The sequence below is a fragment of the Podarcis gaigeae genome (assembly GCF_964106915.1).
Source record: "Podarcis gaigeae genome assembly, chromosome: 11".
Taxonomy (NCBI): domain Eukaryota; kingdom Metazoa; phylum Chordata; class Lepidosauria; order Squamata; family Lacertidae; genus Podarcis; species Podarcis gaigeae.
In genome coordinates this window covers 15,112,099-15,137,154 of record NC_139687.1, presented here as the reverse complement: position 1 = coordinate 15,137,154, position 25,056 = coordinate 15,112,099, and the positions used below count along the sequence as shown (strand labels likewise).

At 41.4% G+C, this 25,056-nt stretch overlaps 1 protein-coding gene across 2 annotated transcripts in view; it reads left to right on the top strand.

Moving 5' to 3' along the window:
• Positions 1–25,056, top strand: part of ADAMTS19 (ADAM metallopeptidase with thrombospondin type 1 motif 19) — a 126,349-nt gene that overhangs the window by 6,881 nt on the left and 94,412 nt on the right. The gene's annotated exons all lie outside the window — the stretch shown is intronic.

Genomic DNA, 25,056 nt, shown 5'->3' with positions numbered 1-25,056 from the left:
TGCCGTCCAATGGCCTTAGGGACTCCAGATTTGTGTAGAGTTTACTCCTTAGCCTTTTCTTCTTCCGAATATATCCCACAAGGCAGCAGCAGAGGTTTAGGACCAGAGTTTTCCTTCTCTTAGAAGGGTGACCCACTCTGCCCCATATTTCCCTCTATAGCAGCGGTTCTCAACCAGTGGGTCCCCAGATGTTGTTGGACTACAACTCCCATCACCCCTAGCTAGCAAGGCCAGAGGTTGAGAAAGGCTTCTCTACAGCCTTCTTGACCGTTGGACCTTTTAGACTTGTCTGCTCAATCTGCTGGAGCCTATCTTTGCATACAGGCAAAGTCTCTAACTCACTTAGAGTTTAAGACCTATCAGCTACCCTCACCTGATTTAGCTGGCCAGCCAAAGATCGTTTCCCAGAGTGTTGCTGTTGTTGCATCCTGATAGCAGGTGAGAGCTGAATGCAGGGTGGGGGACCATAGATAGACAAACTACCCCAGAAGGATCACAACATGTCGCCCATCAGAGGTACTACCCCTCCCCTAACACCCCATTGTTGGACTGCAACTCCAACATTGGCCATCAACCTGGAGGGCTAATCGTCTCCTTGCAGCTGTTTTGGATAAGGTGAGTGAAGGAGCACACAAGCCTAAGACTCATGCACATTACACTAAACCAGGCACAGGCAAACTCAGCCCTCCAGATGTTTTGGGACTACAAGTCCCATCATCCCTGACCACTGGTCCTGTTAGCTAGGGATGATGGGAGTTGTAGTCCCAAAACATCTGGAGGGCCGAGTTTGCCTATGCCTGCACTAAACTATGGCTGAGTGTTGTGTTTGAACCAGGGCAGTGAGATCTACAGTGCAGTGAATAGGGTGGCTTTTCTCTGATCACATTCATGCATAAATTGTTCATTTGTTTAAAATAATTTATAGACAACGTCTCATTGTAAAACTAACAAGGTGAGTTACAGAATAAAACGTATACAATAAAATAACAATAACATATGCAAACGTATCTCCAAAGTCAAGGAGAGCTGGTGCTAAGGATCAGGGCCCAAGAATGTGCTAATATCCTGCATACAATAACACTCATTGTGGATCACCTAATTTTTAATTTGCCTAGGGTAGCAAACAACCTCCACCCCAGTAACAGAGGCTGCTGTAGCAATGTGTAGGAAGGATTTGGGCAGTGTTTACTTTCATTTTTTCTGAAGTTTTGCAGGAATCTTGGTTTATCGCGAACTCTTGTTAGTTAAACAAACCCATGGTTTGTTAAACGTAACCCATGTTGAAGTTGGCTTGTTTTCTTCGGAGTTTGTGATATGATCTCTGGTCCAAACAACCAGGCTGAGATTTAGGGAGCGAGCGCAGGAAAGAGGAGAGGGGAAGGGAGAGATGCAAGCTTAAAAGGCTTTGCTTCAGCTCATTACAGCTCCAGCCCAGAGTTGTAAACCATGGCTTGGCTTTAAGGGCAGGTGAGGCCATTTATGTCTTTGCTTGGGCCCCGCCTGGACTTGAAACAACCTTTGAATGTATCAACAGTTCCCTGGAGACTGCAGTTAACTACTGGTAGGAGTTCAGCAGATTTTATCCTGGATTGCACCAGCTAGAAATCGGAATTAGACCCAGCGACAACAGCAGTGGTTTCTGCAATGAGCAGAAGTCCCGGGATATTTCAGGGTGGGTGGAGAGAGTATGGGCAGCTGGGATGATGTAAAATCCTGGAATGATTTAAAGCAAAGCAATTACTCTTTTCCTTTAGCCTTTTATTAATCTGCATGCCTGCGGAACCATATAGAAGAAGGACAGGGGTGTTGTTGACAGTGGCTCTGAGGCTGAAGAGAGTCAATGGCATATCCTGGTTGGCTGGCTGTAATCTGTGGAACAGCGCTACAGCTATGAAGACATCGTTGGCTTCCATTCCAAAATCTGATTTCAACCAAAGAACATTGAAAATAGCTTGCCAGCATTTTTTTTTTTTTGTGAGGACTAGAGTTAGTTTAGTTTACTGCTGTTAAAACTTGCAGATTTGCCAGGTTTGATAGAATTCTAAAGTGAAATTGGGTGGAAAAGTTGAGGTTTAAGCTGCAGTTCAGTTTGCTTCTTTAGACTCAAAACTGTTGGGTTTGGGGGAAATGGCATTTAACTGATACTGAAAAGAAGTTGCTTAAACTAAAGTGTAACTGCCAGGTTTTAAACATTTGCATGTTGGGTGTCTCATTTTTTCCGGTGTATGGGTACAATGCGGACTATGGATGAATAGTCAAAATTGAATACTTTTTTACTTTTTTTGTAAAGTGTATTGTTACTTGTTATGATAGGTGTCAACATACTTACACGTGTTTATATAGTGGGGATCTAGGGAATTTTTGCTATTTATATTTTTCCTTTTCTCTCCCCAAGTCCACCAACAAGGTTTGTGTCTGTTTTTTTATATATATGGTAAAATTGGCCATATGGTTCTGTTTGTATATTACACTGTGCATCCTATAGGTGCATCATCACATGTTAATAGCCTATAGCTGGTTTAAGCGCTTGATTCTTCTTTGCAAAACAGCATAAGCAGACTCTAATTGTCACTTGGAATATATTAGGTAGCTTTTTCTACACAATTATCTCTCTCTCTCTTTTTGCTGCTGATGGCATTGTAGGGGAGGTTGTCCTGATCTACAGGATGAGTTGCTACAGCCGTAGCTTGCCTGCCATATGGTGATAGCTGTTGTTTGATTTGAAACCTTGATCTCTCTTTGCTCACTTCTACCCTTTGTCTTTCCCTCCTATAAACTTGTAAACATTTTCCTGGTAAGCCAAGTGCAGGAATGGGGACATGCAGATCCAGCAAATGTAAGCTACATTTATTTATCTAAAATGTCAGAAAGTACCAGTTTGAGTATACATTTTCTCCAGATATGGAGCATAAAATAGTGTGCAGAAACTGATGGGACTGAAAACTGGGTTTTAAAAAAGAGGTCCCTCTTTATCCTCTGAAATGATCAACATTGACCATGACCAATCTGAGTCAGTCATCTATCTAGAAGTTTATGCTCATTTTTATCTACACATTTTCTTTCTTATTCCCTCCCCAGCATCAACGGAAATCCTTCCGAATCTAAGATTAGTTTTCTTTAAAAATTGCAGATTGCTTCATCTTAGAAAAATAAATTATGGCATGGCATTTCCACAAACTTTCATGGTATTTTGAGTTTTTCTAACAAATTACAAGGAGAAAGTTTGTTCATAAGGGCATGAAGCTGATTGGGGATAATCTTTCTCACTGAAAGGCCACAGAGTTCAAAAGGCTTTTCTTTGTTTACCTTAATTTATCGCTTGTTTGAGTTGTGGAGAGATATGTTTAAACAGGCACTATCAGATTTACCATCAGAAGAAATGGTCTAGGTGGGAGGACATCAATGGAAATGTCAAATGGAAACGAAACAGATTTGTTTTATCACATAACTCAGGGGACAGCTCTGAAGGTATGATGTGATGGAGACCTGAACTTCCACTACTTAATATGAATCTAAGAGCTGGCAGGTACTGCCAGCACTACTGACAAATATGCAAATGCAATTGCACCAAGACAATTTCCCACCAACAGCAACAATGTTTATTTCTTAAGTATGAGAATATAGTAACAGCATTTAACTGTGGTGGTACAAGAACTGGTCAGAATGTACAGATCATGTGCAAAGGTTTACAATGAAAAGACCAATAGGGTAAAGGAAGAGGAGGAGTGGAGACACAAGACCGGAATAGAGAAAGGATGAAAAAACCTGAATGACAATATTGGGTTTTTTCAACTATATTGCAAACAACATGGAGAGAATGATATATAGAAATGCTTGGTATAATAAAAATCCATTCAGTAGTTTCTAAGAAGAACCCAAAGCTCCATGGAAGAATAGTGATAAGAGTTCTTGGTTCAATTATTGGCACCTTTAACTAAAAGAATCTGAAGTAACATGGCTGATAAAGATTTCTGCTTGAGACTTTGGGGAATTAGTTCCAGGTAGGTGGACTAGTGATCTTACTTGTTAGAAAGCAGGTCCTTGTGTCTTCATGCGCTCATGGATACAGGAGCATGGAGGTGGTTTAGGAGAAACCTACCAGTGAAAGAAAGATCGAGTAGGGGTTTGGAGAGAACTAATAGAGAACTGTTGTCTTTGTCCAGGGAGTTTTCTTGGCAGGGATACTGGAGTGGCTTGCTGGTTCCTCCTCCAGGTGGATCACAGTTGGTCAAAACTCTCTACTATGACCTGTCTATCTTGGGTGCCCTGCTCAGCATAGTTCATAGCTTCTCTGAGTTATTCAAGCCCCTTCGCCACATCAAGGCAGTGATCCATGAAGGGAATTGATGCTTTTGAATTATGGTGCTGGAGGAGACTCTTGAGAGTCCCATGGACTGCAAGAAGATCAAACTCATCTATTCTGAAGGAAATCAGCCCTGAGTGCTCACTGGAAGGACAGATGGTGAAGCTGAGGCTCCAATACTTTGGCCACCTCATGAGAAGAGAAGACTCCCTGGAAAAGACCCTGATGCTGGGAAAGATGGAGGGCACAAGGAGAAGGGGACGACAGAGGACGAGATGGTTGGGTAGTGTTCTCGAAGCTAGCAGCATGAGTTTGACCAAACTGCGGGAGGCAGTGGAAGACAGGAGTGCCTGGCGTGCTCTGGTCCATGGGGTCATGAAGAGTCGGACATGACTAAACGACTAAACAACAACAACAATAGAGAACTGAAGCTAGACCACTGACTTCTGGCCAGACTCATCTAGTACCTTTCTAGACCTATTAAGCCCACAGAATAAAGAGACAATGGAGTACCTTTGAGTTTCAAATAGGCAGCAGTTTAATTGATCCTTTATGGGATCTTCAGTTGTCACACAGCTTACCATAATCAACTCCCTCCTCCTCCTATGGATTCCCTATCAGGTAAAAGAGCTTTCCTTCTTCAACTTCTTTTCTGGGTGAACCTCCAAGTTTGGGACCATTGGATGAACTTTCTCTCGCTCGTGGTCTTCACAAGTGCCAATATGAATCTGTCTACATCACCACCCCACAAGGCCTCATAATAAGGTGAATTCCAGGTGGAAGACCTGCCCTTGTCTCCTCTATCTTCATGGCCTTGAAAGGGACAGGTCTGCGGAAGTTTTCCTTCATTTTAGCACGTGACTCAGGGAGCTCATTTTTCTTCTCCAGAACCTTCACTGTACTTGCCAAGCTATCCTACACTGACAGCCGCCCAGCAGCTAAACTCATGATCAGGTCAGAGTGGTGCTGGTGTAAAACAAAAAAACCACAAAACCTTTCTAGCCATTTAGCCAGTTAGGGAAGGAGGTGCCTATGTTCCTTTGTGCCTGTTGACCAGCTAGATCCACAATATGTGCTGGGCGGACCGGGCAGTTGCTGCGGCCAAAGGAAGGAAAGTAGAGACTTTGAGAAAGGACTGAAGTCTTCAGTAGCATCACTCGCCCCTTCTGCACCTGACTGCTATGCAGTCAGCCTGTTCCCAAGGACTGGGAGTGGCAGAAATCACCGGCAGTCTATTGCGACTATTGTTCAACTTCTTTGAAGAGTTCCTTAAGGGGGACTCAAAGGACTTGTGGTCTGTTTGGTTCAAGATCACAGGGAGTGTAAGGATGTGCTTCCCATGCTGTATAGTTTCTCCTATCATAAGGGCCACCTCACTGTAACAACAAGGCTTTCTGGTTTCCTTTGGAAATAATATAGTCCATAATTACTGGCTGTAACCAGACAGCCTTAATCTGTTTCCTGGTAAATCTAACATTGGAGGTCGGAGGACCGTTTCACTCTAATTTTAGGATTAACTGGTATTGTTTTGGACTGGACTCCTGTAAGCAAGAATAACTCTGTCGGTTTAATACTATGGGCCGATCCACACAAGCATTTAATATGACATTCTCCAAATCACAGCCTTTTCCTCCCTCAATCTGGATTTTCTCATAGCAGGGCTCTGCAGAGTATCCCTGGTTTGAGAAAATCTGGATGTGGACAGCCAAGAAAATGGAGGTGCAGAAAGCTGTAAAATATAGCATGGATTAACCCCAAGTGTGACATCTTAGTGGCTGTTATGTTCTTGTAAGCTAGTTCAACAAATGCTGAGTTATCCCCCACCCCCAAGGATGGCTGTATTCCAGGTTTATAATATAGCAAGCATAACCATCCCACATTGACTTGTACAGTTTTTATCTGGAAGCTGCATGTTAAGCTAGACTAAAATCCTTTACCCAATACAGTGCTACCTCTGGATGTGAATGGGATCTGTTCCGGAGCCCCGTCCGCATTCTGAAGCGAACGCAACCCGCGTCTGCGCATGCATGGGTCGCGATTTGCTGCTTCCGCGCATGCGCGTGATGTCATTTTGAGTGTCTGCGTATGCACGAACGGCGAAACCAGGAAGTAATGCATTCCGTTACTTCCGGGTCGCCGCAGAGCGCAGCCCGAAAACGCTCAACCCGAAGTTACTTCAACCTGAGGTATGACTGTAAAGGCTATTAAATGGTCCCCATAGAGTTCTGTTATAACCACCACAATCTTCCCTGAAAAGTGGCCACTCTGCTGGTTATACAGTCATACAGTTATAAACTGTACCTGGGCAGGCAGTTTATATCAAGAAGTCCTTTTTTTGCAGCTTCTAGGAATAGATGAGATGAATCGGTGTTGGTGTCCCCAGCACAGCAACAACGTGATAAGGGAGGAAAGACTTCTATATCCCAGGTTTCTGCACAAACATTTTGTAGTTCATATCCATAATCTGAAGAAGCCTAGATGGTGAGTCTGGAAAAATTCCACTGACAAATTTGAGAAGATGTTTAGAATCATTAAAGAGGGCAGCCAATTCACTCTCTGAATCATTAAAGTGGGTAGCCAACTCACTAATCATAACCAGATTATGCCTGAATTGAGGTGGAATAATTGCTTTGCTAAATCTCTGTGAAAATAGCAGTTTGCTCTTTTCTTTTTCTTTTTTGGCTAACTTGTTCTCCAAGTAACCAAGATGTTCTACAAAGCATCATTCCTTAATGGATATGGAATGTGAGCTATTACATGAAGAACCATTTAACATCTAAAATTAGTTTTTAAAAATCACGCCAGGCTACTTGGAACCCATTCTTTGTTTGCTGTTTAATTAAATAACATTACAATTCTGCGTACACTTACTTGGGAGTAAGCCCCAGTGCACTCAATAAAACCTACTTCAGAGTATGATACATGGGATTGTATAAGTACTAAATTAATTCCTTTATCTGAATGCTTTACAGGCTATCCAAAACATTCCCATAAATTGTATTAAAGGTTAGAAATGCCATTTATACATGCACATCCAAGAAGTGGCACATGCACTTGTCACAAGTAAATTTTTATTGTTTTCCTTACATATTCTTTTCCAACAAATTGTATTAACACCATACATTCCCTTTGACTCTGCCGAGTCGCGACCCTCCTCCCTCCCCACAACCAGTACATTTATTTATTTATTTTTATAATAGATTTTTATTGAATTTTCCATAACATCTCTGTTCATACCACATATCACATCACTTATTTTAGCTTATTGAACTTCCCTCAACTCCTCTGACAATCATCCATAATTAATTTTGTATCCTCGCATTCCTTAATTGTAGTATCGCCTATCAATAAAATATTTTATACTCATTTACATTCTTGCAATATTCCTTATTTTTTTCACAAAGCTTCTTTAAAGCACACTAGCATTGTGTGTTCCTCACATACAGTTTTCAAATATTCTCTGAATTTTCCCCAGTCCTCCAAAAACTTGTGGTCTCTTTGAAGTCTGATTTTCCCAGTTAATTTGTCCAGTTCTGCATAGTCTATTAGTTTTGTTCTCCAATCTTCCAAAGTCGGTAGTTCTTCTTGTTTCCATTTTTGGGCCAACAGTACTCTCGCTGCTGTTATTGCGTACTGAAAAAACTTACAGTCTCTCTTATTTATTTGATTTTTGGTTATTCCCAGTAAGAAGGCTTCTGGTTTCTTTACAAAGCTATATTTCAGCATTTTCTTTAACTCATTATATATCATTTCCCAGAACCCCTTCACTTTCTTACACTCCCACCACATATGAATAAATGTACCCTCTTTCTCTTTACATTTCCAACATTTGTTACTAGTTTTGTACCAGTACATTTGTACCAAATGTACAACCAGTACATTTAACCCCTTTCCATCGCGCACATCATTCTCATATTAGTACTATTATACATTGGAGGTATTATGTCAATCCTGCTAGTGTTTTGACCTCTTTACAATTCTTCTTTAAATATTCAATAAATTTACTCCAGTTATTTTGGTATCTTTTATCTCCCTGGTCCCGGATCCTCCCTGACAGTTTGGCAAGCTCTGCATATTCTGTCAACTTCACCTGCCACTCCTGGATAGTTGATATATCTTTTACTTTCCATCTTTGGGCCAGAGGTGTTCTCGCGGCAGCTGTAGCATACATGAACAAATTTTTATCTCCAATTTTAATTTCTGTTCCTATTAAACCTAATAGACACGCTTCCGGTCTTTTGGGGAAAGTATATCTAAATATTTTTTTGAGTTTGTTATAAATTGATTCCCAATTTTTTTTTACCTTATCGCAGGTCCACCACATATGGAAATAGTCCCCATCTGCCTTTTTACATTTCCAACACTTACTTTCTTTTTTTCTATACATTTTAGCTAATTTTACTGGCGTCAAATGCCATCTATACATCATTTTTAGCAAGTTTTCCTTTAAAGCCATGCATCCTGTGAATCTCGAACCCTACTTCCACAATCTTTTCCACGCATCCAATTCAATGTTATGCCCAATATCAATTGCCCATTTTATCATTGATTCCTTTACTTCTTCGTCTTTTGTATACCATTCTAGCAAAAAACTATACATTCTTGATAAAAAAAATTTCTTTACAATCTATTAACTCAATTTGGAATTTCGATTTTTTATCTTCGAACCCATTTCTCTTTTTATCTTCCTTTAGTAAGTCACTAATCTGATGGTATTGCAGCCACCCTGTTAACATCTTTTCAGTTTGGTCATATGGTTTGAGCTTTATCCCTTGGTCTGTTTTCCTAGTAATATCTTCATATGTTACTCTTTCTCCCTCCATGTTGGCACATGCACTTGTCAGTTTTCTGACTGTTTCTCTGTTTTGAGGCTCCTATGCATCAAACCATCTTTGAATTTTAGCACTTTAATGCCTACTAAAATACTGTTTAAAAGCAATTTGCACTGATTTTGAATATTCAGCTGGAAGAAAACTTATTGCAGAATAAAGAAGTGAAATATCTAATTATATATTCCATATATAACTTAGCTGTCTTGTGAAACAGATGGGGAAGCCTGCCGTTTCTTAAGTTTATAAAAATGCTGGTGGAGAGGAAAGAAATTGAATATTGTTTCCCAAAATAGTTGTGGAGTAGTGTGTGTGTGTGTGTGTGTGTGTGTATATATATATATATATATATATATATGCAGGTTTTGGTGTCCTCGGGTGTCTTCCCGTGTAAAAGTTGGGGTGTCTAGGCGACGTTTCGACGAGGTCTCACTCGTCATCTTCAGGCTGGTGCTTTCGGCTTCTTGTTACTGGAACAGAGCGGGATCTCAATGTTTGAGTTCCTATAAATACTGTAGAGGGGGTGTGGTGTCTAGCCTCCAATGTTCTGGGCAGAGAGGAAGTTCCCAGGCTAGTGTGCCTTTTCTTCTTTTGTTCCTTAATTACTTGAGAGATACCTTGAGTGATTTCTTGAGTGATATCCTGAGTACCACTTAGGTGGGTCATTAGGTGTGGATTAGTTGCTAAAGTCTTTGTGTCTTGACCTCTTGAACTTTGTGAAGAGTTTTCCTGAGAAGATGGATGTATTGCACTTAGTTGTGCTTTGGCTTGGCTTCGTGTATAGGGGCGAGCTGTGGTTTTGTGGCTTGTGTCAGCCAGATCTGTGTAGGGATTGCAGGGGGGTGCAGCATCCGGAGGTGCCACCATGGATTGGCTACTGGATGGTGTCAGTAATTCATCTGTGGAGAGGGTCTGGGTTTGGGTCTGGTGTGGTTGATTGGTGTTGGCGTTCTGTGTGCCTCTGGATCTGGTGTCAGTTTTTGTGGAGAGGGCTAATTTCCAGATGTCTGGCAAGCGGGATGTGTCGTCACGCTTGTTCATGTTGTGAGGGTGTTTCTCTATCTCGATGGCTTCCATGATTATTCTCTTGTGGTGATGTTCCGTGTTAAAGAGCAATTTGGAATCTGCAAAATTAATTTCGTGTCCTGTTTCTTTCATGTGTTGGAAAAGAGAGGAAGTTTTTTCTTCTTTTTTGACGGCATTCTTGTGTTCTGCGATACGTGCATTTATTCGTCTGTTTGTTTGTCCAATGTACGTGGCTGGGCAGACTTTGCAGGGTATTTCATAGATCCCTTGGTTTTCCAACTGGATTTTATCCTTGGGGTTTCTGAGGATATTGGCTATTTTTTGGTTGGTGCAAAAGGCTGTTTTGATATTGTGTTTATGGAGGATTTTGCTAATTTTATCTGTAGTGCCCTTGATATAAGGAAGGAGGGCCATGCCATTGTTTTCTTCTGTGTCTTGGTTTTTGGGGGGTGTTTCCTTTTGGATTAGCTTCGTAATCCTGTTTTGCTGGTATCCATTGGCAATTAACACATTTGAGAGATTCTGTAACTCAGTTGTCAAGTGGTCTTTGTCAGCCAGGCGTTTGGTTCTGGAGATGAGAGTCTTGGCTACGGAGTTTATTTGTGCAGGGTGGTGGTGTGATTGTGCATGTAAGTAGCGGTTGGTGTGTGTTTTTTTCTGGTAGATAGTGTGTCCTAGGGAGCCATCAGGTTTTTTGTAGATTAGGACGTCAAGGAAGGGAAGTTGGTTGTTGGCTTCTATTTCCATAGTGAATTGTATTTTGGGGTGTAAGTTGTTGAGATGTGTGACTTACACCCCAAAATACAATTCACTATGGAAATAGAAGCCAACAACCAACTTCCCTTCCTTGACGTCCTAATCTACAAAAAACCTGATGGCTCCCTAGGACACACTATCTACCAGAAAAAAACACACACCAACCGCTACTTACATGCACAATCACACCACCACCCTGCACAAATAAACTCCGTAGCCAAGACTCTCATCTCCAGAACCAAACGCCTGGCTGACAAAGACCACTTGACAACTGAGTTACAGAATCTCTCAAATGTGTTAATTGCCAATGGATACCAGCAAAACAGGATTACGAAGCTAATCCAAAAGGAAACACCCCCCAAAAACCAAGACACAGAAGAAAACAATGGCATGGCCCTCCTTCCTTATATCAAGGGCACTACAGATAAAATTAGCAAAATCCTCCATAAACACAATATCAAAACAGCCTTTTGCACCAACCAAAAAATAGCCAATATCCTCAGAAACCCCAAGGATAAAATCCAGTTGGAAAACCAAGGGATCTATGAAATACCCTGCAAAGTCTGCCCAGCCACGTACATTGGACAAACAAACAGACGAATAAATGCACGTATCGCAGAACACAAGAATGCCGTCAAAAAAGAAGAAAAAACTTCCTCTCTTTTCCAACACATGAAAGAAACAGGACACGAAATTAATTTTGCAGATTCCAAATTGCTCTTTAACACGGAACATCACCACAAGAGAATAATCATGGAAGCCATCGAGATAGAGAAACACCCTCACAACATGAACAAGCGTGACGACACATCCCGCTTGCCAGACATCTGGAAATTAGCCCTCTCCACAAAAACTGACACCAGATCCAGAGGCACACAGAACGCCAACACCAATCAACCACACCAGACCCAAACCCAGACCCTCTCCACAGATGAATTACTGACACCATCCAGTAGCCAATCCATGGTGGCACCTCCGGATGCTGCACCCCCCTGCAATCCCTACACAGATCTGGCTGACACAAGCCACAAAACCACAGCTCGCCCCTATACACGAAGCCAAGCCAAAGCACAACTAAGTGCAATACAGCCATCTTCTCAGGAAAACTCTTCACAAAGTTCAAGAGGTCAAGACACAAAGACTTTAGCAACTAATCCACACCTAATGACCCACCTAAGTGGTACTCAGGATATCACTCAAGAAATCACTCAAGGTATCTCTCAAGTAATTAAGGAACAAAAGAAGAAAAGGCACACTAGCCTGGGAACTTCCTCTCTGCCCAGAACATTGGAGGCTAGACACCACACCCCCTCTACAGTATTTATAGGAACTCAAACATTGAGATCCCGCTCTGTTCCAGTAACAAGAAGCCGAAAGCACCAGCCTGAAGATGACGAGTGAGACCTCGTCGAAACGTCGCCTAGACACCCCAACTTTTACACGGGAAGACACCCGAGGACACCAAAACCTGCATTCCTGTACCCGTGAAAATCTACGAAAGCAAATATATATATATATATATATATATGATACTGTTTCTCTTTCACAGCCTTGTAAGTTGCAGATGCCACATGCCTTTCATGCTAGTTGACTTAAAAAATTATTTTTTTGTGGGTACATGCTGTATATTATACAATGTTTTTCTCTGGTCCACTGGTACAAAAGTCAAAATTCATTTTCTGAATGAGTTTTATACAGCAATGTAGAAGTGTGCCCCGAGCCAACACTAAGTGACTTCATTTTTTGAATGTGACTATCTTCCAACAATTGCATGTGCTTATTTAATTACCTCAGCTGCACTACCTTGGACTCCCACCAGATCTTCAAAGCAGAGCTGGGTCAACTCAGGCCAGCACTAGTTGGATGGGGCACTTCATAGGAGAAGCCAGGTATCGCAGCTGTAGTTACTCAGCAAATGACACTCTTTGAGAACCGTTGCACAGCTTCAGCGGCAGAATGCAAAACTACATGTGCTGCCTGCATCTCATATTTAAAATGGCTATTCACCCTTCATTCCACAAGCTTGTCCTTAAGACTGAGAGCAGTTGGCTTCTACTTACATTGCCATGATGTAACATGTACTGTTTATGAAAAATTGCCAGTCCAGCTGGCTTTCTGAAGGTGAACAGAACGCTGTGACAATCATTGTGAAACAGAAGGGGAACAGCCTTTCTTCAGGGCTGTTCATAAGCACATTTGTTTGACGAGCCAATCTTAAGACCATCTATTGATCTGTTCCTATCAATCTGAAGTTGAGGTGGCTAGATCTAAATTCCAAAAGGGTTGCAGTACAGTGGTTGGATATACGGTATATACAATATACAATATCTTTATTGTCATTGTCCCATAAAGAACAATGAAATTGGAAATCTACATTAAATATTCAAAAACCCCTAAAAACTCTGAAACCCCGTTTTAAAATACAATATACTATAGAGACTCCTTATGCTGTGTTTAGAACCAGAATTGCATTTGCGTAGAAACTGTTTCTCAGGAGGCTAGTCCTGGCCTTTATAACCCTATACCTCAGTTGCCAAGCGTAATGCATTCCAGAAGACCTTTCAGCTTCCGAAACATTAGACAACCGAGGCCCAATGGGTGGTTGGCAATTTCAGTGGAGAAATGCGCCTCGGAAGCTGAACATGCTAAAAAATGGAAGCATTCACTTCCGGGGTTTCGGCGTTTGGGTTCCAAATCATTCAGCTTCTGAGACTCTTGAAAACTGAGGTTCCACTGTATAATGTCATTGATTTTTTAAAATCAGTTTAAGAGGGTGGCATTCTCCTAAAAAATCCCATCAGCAGAAGTCCTGTCTAGGAACTTCCATTTGCATGATGTGGATTCCCCCCACCCCCGGCTCGCTCCCTGAAATTGAGTTGGGGGTGGGTGGGTTTGGAGGTACTTATTCCAATAACTCCCAGAACAACACTATTTGGGTGTTAGAACAATAACATTATTTCTAAAAAGATCCTTCATTTTCAAGGAGCATAACATAATAGTTTTGTTCATGCAATATTGCAGAATTTATATCCGATTAAACATCAAGCAATTATGGAATGAAGGACTTCTGTCAGACTTTTTCTATGCACACACAAGTGTGTTAAGCAGTATCAATTACTTGAAGATTAATAGCCCAGAACTTTCCAGAAACAAGAGCTGGCAGTTATTGGGCAGAACTGTGATTTTCTGTAAGATGGTAAATAAATGTCTGTGCTCACGGTTGGGTAAATATTCATAGTTCACATAATAATAAAATATACAAGACCAATTTTATCATTTATAATGCTAGATAGTTAAAGTAAGGTATTTTTTTGCCTCCAGTTTGTTATTTCATCCAATGCATTCAGGTTTAAGAGGTTTTGAGTGTATAGAGTTGAGTATGTAGAATTATCACAATCTAAATGATTCTGATAAATTACAATCTAAATACAAAATCAGATGGCGTCTTCACGAGAAAAAATAATGCAAAACCCATAAGGGCACACATCTAAGGGAGAAAATATTAAATGTCAATTTTGCAAAATAGACGTACAGTGTCGTTTAATACCAAAGCTCCATCTTGTTGGAATAAATGTGTATTATTGGTTTGAAGTAAGACTTCATGGATTTCTGCATCATAAATCTAGGAGCAAGGGCATGATATATTTACTGTATCATGCTTTTGTGAACATATATTGGCTACAGCAGATTTTGGCTTTCAACTGTGAAAACAGCAGTTTAATAAATTACATCTTTAAAACTATTTTCCACGATCATAGTATCATATATACCCTTCATATATGAAATGCTATTCATAATAATTAATGTGGTGTTGTGCATAAAACAAATAGCTTGTTGCAAATGGCATAAAATTCAAAAACACTGTTGAGATATATAATCAGCTCTTTTATAGGAGTGTTAAATTACAGTACTGTTCAAGAGGTGGTGGGGGCTTGCTTCTAGGCAAAGGCACTTGAAATGTTTTGCATGTGTTTGTATGGATGCGTAACTTACAGTTGGGGGTTACAGTTCCCTGCTGAAGTGACTTTCTTGTAGGAATCAGGCAATACGCGACATTGGTGTTAGAGATGCTTTTACAGGTCCAGGTGTCGTGCTCCACAGTCCCCAACCCTAGTAAATAAAAGACCCCTAAGACGGGTTTGATCAAAGGGACACTGGTGGTGCTGTGGGTTAAACCACAGAGCCTAGGGCTTGCTGATCAGAAGGTTGGCGGTTTGAATCCCCGCGATGAGGTGAGCTCCCGTTGCTCGGTCCCTGCTCCTGCCAAGCTAGCAGTTTGAAAGCACGTCAAAGTGCAAGTAGATAAATAGGTACCGTTCCGGCGGGAAGGTAAACGGCGTTTCCGTGCGCTGCTCTGGTTTGCCAGAAATGGCTTAGTCATGCTGGCCACATGACCCGGAAGCTGTACGCCGGCTCCCTCGGCCAATAAAGTGAGAAGAGCGCCACAACCCCAGAGTCATCCACAACTGGACCTAATGGTCAGGGGTCCCTTTACCTTTACCTTTTTAAGATGGGTTTGGATCAAAACAGGCCACAACTTTATGAAAGAGGTTTGGCTTGGGCATGGGGGAAGTGAAAATACTTCCGGCCCGCCAACCGGAAATGACACGTTCCTAAGACTTACATCAAACAGGGTGACCCCCACAGGGACTGCTGTCTGGGGGTCCTGGCCCTGTGGACATGACCACCCCCTCGGATCCCTTTAATGGGATACCCTAGTGTTTGGAGGGGCTGAGGCTAAATGCCACTTCATCATTACATTGTCCCTAATGCATTCATGATTGGGGTGTTGGAGAACTCATGGTACGGTGAGATACATCTCTGTAATATTTGAACGGTCAGACATGAGTGTGGTCTTATGAACTATTTGTATATGGAATGCAAGATGGGCGGCAGAGTAGTGAATTGAAGATTCCCAGGATGTACTTTTGTTTCCTCATTTTCCCTACTCACTTCTGCACTTTTCATTCTGAGATCTGGCCGCTGAATGTATGAAAAGAGCCCCAGTGAGAAGCGTTGTGTGAAATTTGACAACTAGTGACATGGAAGCTCTGTTGATGGTGTTATATGTGGTGCTGTTTTTCTAGAAAAAGAGGTGCTGGAACTCACCACGAATGCCTCCTTTGTTCTCATAGAATGGCATCGTCTTTCAAACGTGGCATCAGGAGTGGAACTTGGTGGGCAGAAGTTGGTTTGGGGTCAGCTTCCAGATGAATGTTTTTTGAATTCTCACTGAGAAAAATGAATAATAATAATAATAATAATAATAATAATAATAATAATAATAATTTATACCCCACCCATCTGGCTGAGTTTCCCCAGCCACTCTGGGCGGTTCTCAATTGAGTGTTAAAAACAATACAGCATTAAATATTAAAAACTTCCCTAAACAGGGCTGCCTCCCTATGTCTTCTAAAGATAAGATAGCTGCTTATTTCCTTGACATCTGATAAGAAGGTGTTCCACAGGGTGGGTGCAACTACCAAGAAGGCCCTCTGTCTGGTTCCCTGTAACCTCACTGCTGTGATTTTAAAATAAGGTGGGTTTTTTTGCACCCTTTTATATATAAAAAAGTGAATACCTCTGCTTCAGTACTAAGATTTAAGAAGCCTTGTGGGGTACACAACATTCCTTAAAAGGGAAATGAGTGACTTGTCTGTTTTCATACTAGACAAAATATTGGGTTTTTGTTTTCTTCAGCCTCTGCTCACACAAAATGTTAAAAACAGGTTCTGGACTGAATATCTGTAGACACAGCTAATAGGTTTAAACACTCTGATACATAGTACTTTACATGCATTGTTTGTTTGTTTGCTCCATCATTCCTAATGGGGTGGTATTGACCCTCAAGGCTGCATGGGTAAAAACATTACATCTTCTCTAAATTAAGGTGGGAGGCCCCTGAAATACCACATGGCAATTCAAACCTCATCAGAGTTGAGGACTACCTAGAACATGGAATTGTAGAAGATGGACACAAACACATTATAGATTTTTTTTCAGTCCTATAGGAGCATATTTCATTGACGAAGGCTTGAGATATGCAGTAAATGTAATTATTATTATAGTCTTTATTTACGTGGACAGGCATAGTCCCCCCAACCCCAGGCGATCCCCAAGTGGAATACAGTGGTACCTCAGGTTACATATGCTTCAGGTTACAGACTCCGCTAACCCAGAAATAGTACCTCGGGTTAAGAACTTTGCTTCAGGATGAGAACAGAAATCGTGCTCCAGCGGCACAGCGACACCAGGAGGCCCCATTTAGCTAAAGTGGTGCCTCAGGTTAAGAACAGTTTCAGGGTAAGAACGGACCTCCAGAACGAATTAAGTACTTAACCCGAGGTACCACTGTAATGACTCAAGACAACGTGCTATGGGATTAAAACTGGCCACAACTTTATTAAGATCAGATGTGGCTCAGGCATTGGGCATTTATCTTTCCCAGTTCCCAGTTGGGGATCTGGGAGACATCAGGGTTATCCAGAATGTGTGGGGATTGGGCTGGCTCTGGAGAACATATGTTCAAGCACCGCTGTTGCAGGGGAGAGCAATGACAAACTCTCGGCATATGGCCAATGCCTCCCCTTTCTGGCCCTTCAACAGCGACCATGATGTAGCAGCGCCTGCGTACCTGTGGAGAAGAGGTTAACCTGCAAAAGAGTCTTAACTGAGGGTGGGAGCCAACTGATGCTTCACAGGTAAGATTCACCTTCCGTTGTGTGGGCAGGGCGGTCCCTCCCCTTACCTGGCCGATCCCCTGGCAACGCCTCTCCAGGTGGGATTGGGTGACTGGCTGAGGTAGGCGGAGACCTCCAGGTATCCAGCCTAGGGGGCGGATGAAGCCAGCCCGAACTACCAGGAGCCGCATTGGGATCTGGGGGGGGGGGGCTGCATGTGACCAAAAGGTGCCCCCCCATTTGACGTGGGGAGCAGTCACTAGAAGGAGCTACTAAATGAGAACAGCCTTTCACAAAACGTGGCTCCAGAATTTTCAAAGGTTAGCTTGTGATTAAGTTGTTTGAATAGAAGTTGAAAATACCATATATACACTTGTAAGTTTGTTGGTAATGTCGTATGAGGTCAGTTTATTACGAATTGCTTCTACCAGTTGCCTTAAAATGCCAATTATAGTGAAAAAGCTCTGTGATCTCAGATCTCTTGAGAACAGACCCTATAGGAAGAGGAAACTGATGTAGTTTTTCCACTGAAATAAATATGAGACTTAATTTCTTGCTTGTTTGAAGTACTGTACCTTGATTTTTAAGAGATCTACATATAGGGAGAAAAAAACAAATTTGTGAATATTTACAGAATATTTCAAGTTCATTCTTTATATTCCGTTAATGTTTATAATTTCATTTCGTCCTTCATATTCCTTTTATGCCCATAAAATAAAAATACACCCCTTGCTTGCCAAAATGACCTCAAAACAGTCTATGAGTACAAAAATTGACAATGAAGCATTCACTTATGAAGTTTTGGAAAGACTTGAAAAACACTGAGTTGAACGGTCTAATCAGTGTATGAACATTGTATTCCATGTAACTGCTAAGCAGAATTTATTGCTTCAGCATATTGAGATTGATTAGTAGCCTTCTTCTGCACCCTGCATGAAGAAATTAGATAGGCACTGAGCAAGTTAAAAATAATTTATTTGGTGTGTCTTAATTATTCTTTCACAAGGATATAGTGCAGTGATTGTGGTGGAAAGGCTCACAATCACATCCTGTGCTTCAGTCTTCCCATCTGATCAAAATCACCTTCAGTGTCCATAGCATAATTGCTTGTTTAATTTGTTTAATTGTTTAATTTCAGCTATAGATGATGCAGGAGGGTTGCCCACCTGCAATTTCTCCAGTTCATCACAGGCTGACAGGTGTAGCCAGACTGGACTGTTATAGTAAAAAGCAACAGTGAGTCTTGTGGCAGTTTTAACAGATTCATTGTGGTATAAGCTTTCATTATCCAGAACCCAGTTTTGTGCATCTGGTTAAGTAGGATCTAGTTTTTCAACCCTTGTAAGGTAAAGGTAAAGGGACCCCTGACCATTAAGTCCAGTCGTGACCGACCCTGGGGTTGCGGCGCTCATCTCACTTTTATTGGCCGAGGGAGCCAGCGTACAGCTTCCGGGTCATGTGGCCAGCAGGACTAAGCCATTTCTAGCAAACCAGAGCAGCGCACCTAAACACCATTTACCTTCCCGCCAGAGCAGTACCTATTTATCTACTTGATGTGCTTTCGAACTGCTAGGTTGATAGGAGCAGGGACCGAGCAACGGGAGCTCACCCCATCACGGCAATTCGAACCGCCGACCTTCTGATCAGCAAGCCCTAGGCTCAGTGGTTTAAGCCTTGTACTTGCTAATAAATCTCTTGGCTTTTAAAGATGCCACAAGGTTCTTTCAGCTTTTTCATTTTCCTAGGGGTCGTCACGTTCTCCTCTGCAATGCATGTATTTTTTTAAACATAGAAAATGCATGTCCAGATTAACAGTATCGCTTTCTGAAAACTTCAAAAATGGCGCTCATGGTAATTGTATCTTGCAAATCCTCCCTAAGTGAATCCTGTGTTGTCATTACATTGAATTCTGTTACCTCAGACTGGAACACACCCAGATGCACATCTCAGGAGTAAAGAAGAAGAAAAGCAGTATATAAATCTGTCATGCTTTCTGCAGGCTAGAATGCTATATATGGAATAATAATTGTTTCTGAATGTTATTTTGCAGGGCAAAGCCAAGTTCTTAACTACGAAGTTCAGCTTACATCATATTTAATTATTTCCGTGTAGCCTCCAGTACTTGGGAATGATACACAGGATGCGCTAGTAATTATTATCTCAATGTGATATATGGTCCAAATGTGCTACACTCTTTTTTTGGTATATAACTTATCAGGGGCTTGCATAGATTCGAGATGAGCTCTGGGATTCTGTATGCTGGGTTTCTTCCAGTCTCTCAACATGGTTTTGTTAACACACATTTTCAATGGCACCCCTGAGTAATTGCTGGCAAGAAAGTATACAGCCGAGCCTACTTAAAAATAAACTGTTTAAGAAATAGTCCTGTGAAAAGAATAACATCTTCTGCAAATGAGCTTTAACTTACATTAAATTAAAGTTAAGCTATCTTGAAAAGAATGAATGATTTCAAAGGAGTTAGCTGTAAAAAGTAAGAATTGACACAGAATAAAAGCACAGTGCAGAAAAGCACTAAACCTGAAGTCTAAAGAAAAGTATAGCATGTGTAGTTTAAAGGGGTCATATTGTGAGCATCTGAAGCAGCTTTAGTCATATATCTCTAACTTGGTTCTCTTTTTTATAATTTTTTAAATTAATTTTTCATTAATAACAATCCAATATAGACCACATTAATACAATACCAAATCATAATTCGATTAAAAAAGCCAATCATCAGATTCCAAATTAAACATTTTGGTTGACTTCCCATGTTTCTGATATTAGGAGATTTTTAGGAGATATTGATTACTTGTTCTTGCTCCAATCCGCTTATTTAATCCAAATAATACAGTTCCAATGTGTTGACTTTCGTTCGTATTTCACTGTTCCATATCCTTTAATTTGCAAGAGGAGTTTATATCTGGTAACTTTCTGTGTGGAATGTTTTTTTCCCTTTCCAATATTCAACCTTCCTTTTTGTTGCAGTCAATCATTTTTGGCATCCCCCCCCCACTCCAAGGACTCAATTTTACTGCGTATCTTTCACCATTTTGCTTTTCTCAAAACTGAAAGTGCTCTAGCGATGTGGTTCTCAATACGCAAGCTGTTTCAGTGGTTCGTCTGTGCTGAAGGTGTCAGTGAGATTCCTTGACTCCTGGGTTAAAAAATCCTAGCGTCCTTCCAGCTTCCCCAGCAAACCATTAATTCTAACATAGTCTTCATTATATCATTGACTTAAATGCAAGAATGATAACAATATTTTGAACAAAGCAATTTCAAGCGGATCATATCTTCTTCAGAAGTCTTTTTCTCCTTCTGTTCCCTTTCTATCTCCCATTTTGCCTCCGCCTTTCCTGATTCTGACTTTGCTTCTTCTAAGGTTTGTTTCCAAGCCCTCATATTGAAACTGGTTTGTAAATGGATCCAATGTGTGTAGCCTTGTTGTCACAAACGTCACGTGGTGGCTGTTTGAGGCAAGGCTTATAATGTGAAGAGTGGGTCTCCTGGTGGATTTCTCCCACTGCAGGGAGAATTTCTGTGCCCTCATCTGCTGTTGCAAAGACTGTTTTGTGGCATTGAGAATCTCCATGAGATGAATCAGTTCACGCGCTCAGCTGGTTTACACAGTCAGCCATCACACTGAGCAACTGTATGAGGAAGCCTTTCAAGTAACAGCATGTGTTCTTTGTATCGCACAGTGAACTTGTTCAGCACGGACTTGGGATGGATCCGCTTCTCTGGAAACTTGTGTTGTGCAACTAGCTGAAAAATCCCACAGTACTTTTTAAGGAGGGAGTTAACATGGATGAGAGACAGGACGTTTTCTTCATCCAACAAATTTAGAAAAGCCATCAGCAGGTGGACAGAGAACTTTAAGAAAAATATGTTGTGCAGATCCAGCACAGCAAGTATGTCAGGAAGTACAGTTAATCAAAGACAGAGATTACTGGCTACCATTTGGGTATCATTTCTCTATCTGTCCAAAAATGAAGATAGTTGATGACAGAGGGCTGTACTCGGAACAGAATGATTGACTCTTTTATTTATCTAATCGTAGCTGGCCAAGTCTTGACTATTTCATCGGTGTGTTTGGTTTTTCTGCATGCTATTTGTCTTGTGGGTGTTCTGTTTGATCATGATCTCATGATACATAGACAGCTGTTTTGATAACCGCTACCAACTTTGTGGGCAGAGACAGAAAGGTAAAAGCAGGGACAAAAAATGGATTAGCAAATGTATCTCAAAACTTCATAGATCTTTTTAAAAGAGAGTACAGTCGTACCTTGGTTGTCGAACGGAATCCATTCTGGAAGTCCGTTCAACTTCTAAAAACGTTCTACAAGCAAGGCACAGCTTCCGATTGGCTGCAGGAGCTTCCTGCACACAATTGGAAGCTGTGGAAGCCGTGTTGGACCTTCTGCTTCCAAAGAACTTCCGCAAACTGAAACACTCACTTCCCGGTTTGCGGCGTTCGGGAGCCAAAACGTTCGACCCCCAAGGTGTTCGTCTTCCAAGGTACAACTGTATGTGTAGAGTCCACACAGGACTCTAAGATTGGGCTATGTTATCTCAGTTACAATTAACACATCATATAGATTCTAACACCCCAGAATTCACTAGTTGTGGTTGAATTGAAAAACTGTAATTTGAGATGTGCTCCCTTTTCTCTTATATATGTTAGAAAATCTGTATGCATATGCTTATATAATGGCAACAAACTAGTTTACTTCTTTTTGAAAGATTGATAGTAATGTAGCTGTCTCACACGCAGAGAGTGGGTTCGCAAAGGGGTGCAATGCCCACATGGAAGCCATTTAAAACACTTCCACTGCATAACTACTCCAACTAGCTGCTGTACACCTGGACTAGGGTGGAAATGAAATTCAGGTCAGGATTTTGAGTTTGATGCAAGATTGGACCCAGTACCTGTCATTCCAGAGTTTGAAAGTCTATACACATTTGGTGTAAGCTGCCATCTCAGCGCATGCTGTGATTTAAGGCCTATCAAGTGGTGGTCAACAAATGGCCTGTCCTATATAAACACACACAGTCTCTCTCTTATCTCCAATGACAACTCATTAGATGGTGTAACTCATGAGAAAATACTTCAAAGTATGATTCTGTAAACCTGTTTCTTATCTTCATTGATATATTGCCAGATGTTGTGTTTCACTAAAGCAATAAAAAGTTACTTTTCTTTGTCCGTTAATGAGATTCTTGTAAAAACACAGAGGCGTGCTCCTGATATAAAATGAGCAGTCTCCTTTTATGTTTGTTGCTGTTTATCTTTTTTTTAAAGTACTCAGTGCTTTACAATTACCTCATTCTCCCTCTCAATGACTCCACGAGGTAGCTTAGGCCTAACATACAGTGATTTGTACAAGGCCACCCAGTGAGCTTAACGATTGAGCAGTGGCTTGGATGTGACAATCCAATCCCTTCCTTATTTATTCAGAAGTACTTCTTTTGAGGTCAGTGGAACTTACTCCCAGGCAAGTATCTATGGGATCACAGATACTGAATCTGTATGTGATCAGTATGCTGATGACACTCAACTCTACTTCTTGGTAATACCTGAATCAGGTGAGGCTGTGTAAGTTTTGGACCAGTGCCTGTGGTTGGTGATGGGCTGGAGGAGGGCCAATAAACTGAAGCTGAATCTTGGTGAGACAAAAGCCCTGTGGGTGAATAGTTCCCAACTTCAGGAAACTGGAAGGTTAGATATGTAGCTTAGAAGTACTCTTAGATCTGATACTGTCACTGGAGACACAGGTATCCTAAGTCCTTTTTTCTAGCTTTGACTGCTATGTCAGCTACAGACATACCTGGACAAGGTTAGCTGAATCACAGTGGTGATCTCTAGCCGGCTGCAGTGCACTCTGTGTGGGGCTCTTGAGATTGGTTTGGAGACTGCAACTAGCACAAGATGCTGTGGAATGATGTTTGCCTGGACAGGCATATCAGCATATTGTACTAGTGCTGAAAGCTCTGCCTGGCTGCCAGTACACTACCAAAATAAGATTAAGGTATTACTTTTAGTGTACAAAGCCATAGACTGTCTAGGACAAGGTTACATTGCTGCTGCCATGAGTGCTGGAAGGAAGACCGCTCCCTGCTCTCATATCTCCTATCAGTCTCATCTTTTCCAAGCTAAACATACCCAGCTCCCTCAGCTGTTCCTCATAATGCTTGGTTTCCAGACCCTTGGTCATCTTGGTTACCCTCCTCTGCACAAGTTCCAGCTTGTCCATATCCTTAGTCAATTGTGGTGCCCAGAACTGGACACAATATTCTAGGTGTGGTCTGACCAAGGCAGGTACTGTTACTTCTGCGTAACACTGTTGACTCATGTTACTTCTACATTTACTGCTGCATCACAATGTTGACTCATGCTAAGCTTGTGGTCTACCAAGAACCATAGGTCCTTTTCAATTGTAATACTGGCAAGCAAGGTGTCCCCATCTCCAATCTGTTAATGTCATCTTGAATCCAGATTCTGTCTTCACTAGTATTGGCTAACCCTCCCAGTTTGGTGTCATCTGAAAATTTGATGAGCATCCCCTCAATTTCTTTGTCCAAGTTGTTTATAAATACATTGGACAACAACAGGCCAAAGACAGAAGCTTGTGGCACTCCACTTGCCACTTTATTCCAGGATGACGAAGAACCATTAATGAGTATTCTTTGGGTTTGGTCACTTCAACCATCTGGAAAAGCCCTCCTCATTGTCTCTGATTCATTGAGTTTCTATACAGACTAAAGCAGCTTAATGTCACCGGTACTTTGAAACACTGTTCCCTCCGAAATCAGATAGGCTCCCACAATTCTGATATTTTGCTGCTTGCTGAAATCATTTATGTTTCTCCACTCCCCCCCCCCGAAATTAATTTGATTGAATGTAGGTAATTCTGTATTTTATAATATTGCAATTTTATGATGTTTCAATTGTACATTGCCATACATCTATAAATAATATAAATAAACTCTGCCTGCACCACACCCGTCAGCATCTGCTCCCTGAGGTGGTTGCCTCATCCTGCCCGATGATAGGACTGGCCCAGATTTGGATTCCCAGCATGTGTACTGGCAGCAGAAAAAGTTTGCACTGTTTCCCCAAGACAGAGATGATTTCCATGTAGAAGGAATAATAATACTTGAAGCAGCCTTAGGTGTGTTTTTTCTGACCAGAAGTATTTTATTAATAACTGTCCTTCATTTTAATAAACAAAGACATAAATGATAATGTGGAATGTTGTAAGACGAGTGTATAGATTGTGCTGAACATATTTAAACGACCTCTGGGGCCCTCCAAAGCATGTTTTGAGAAATCTAAATATTTCACTGTGCATCTGCTACTGGCACATAGCCACCCACCCACATTAAGTCAAAGTAAATGACATTTATTTTAGCGTTTGGAAAGAAAGAGGCTAATGGAACAGGACCTGGCACCTAAGTTGCCTAT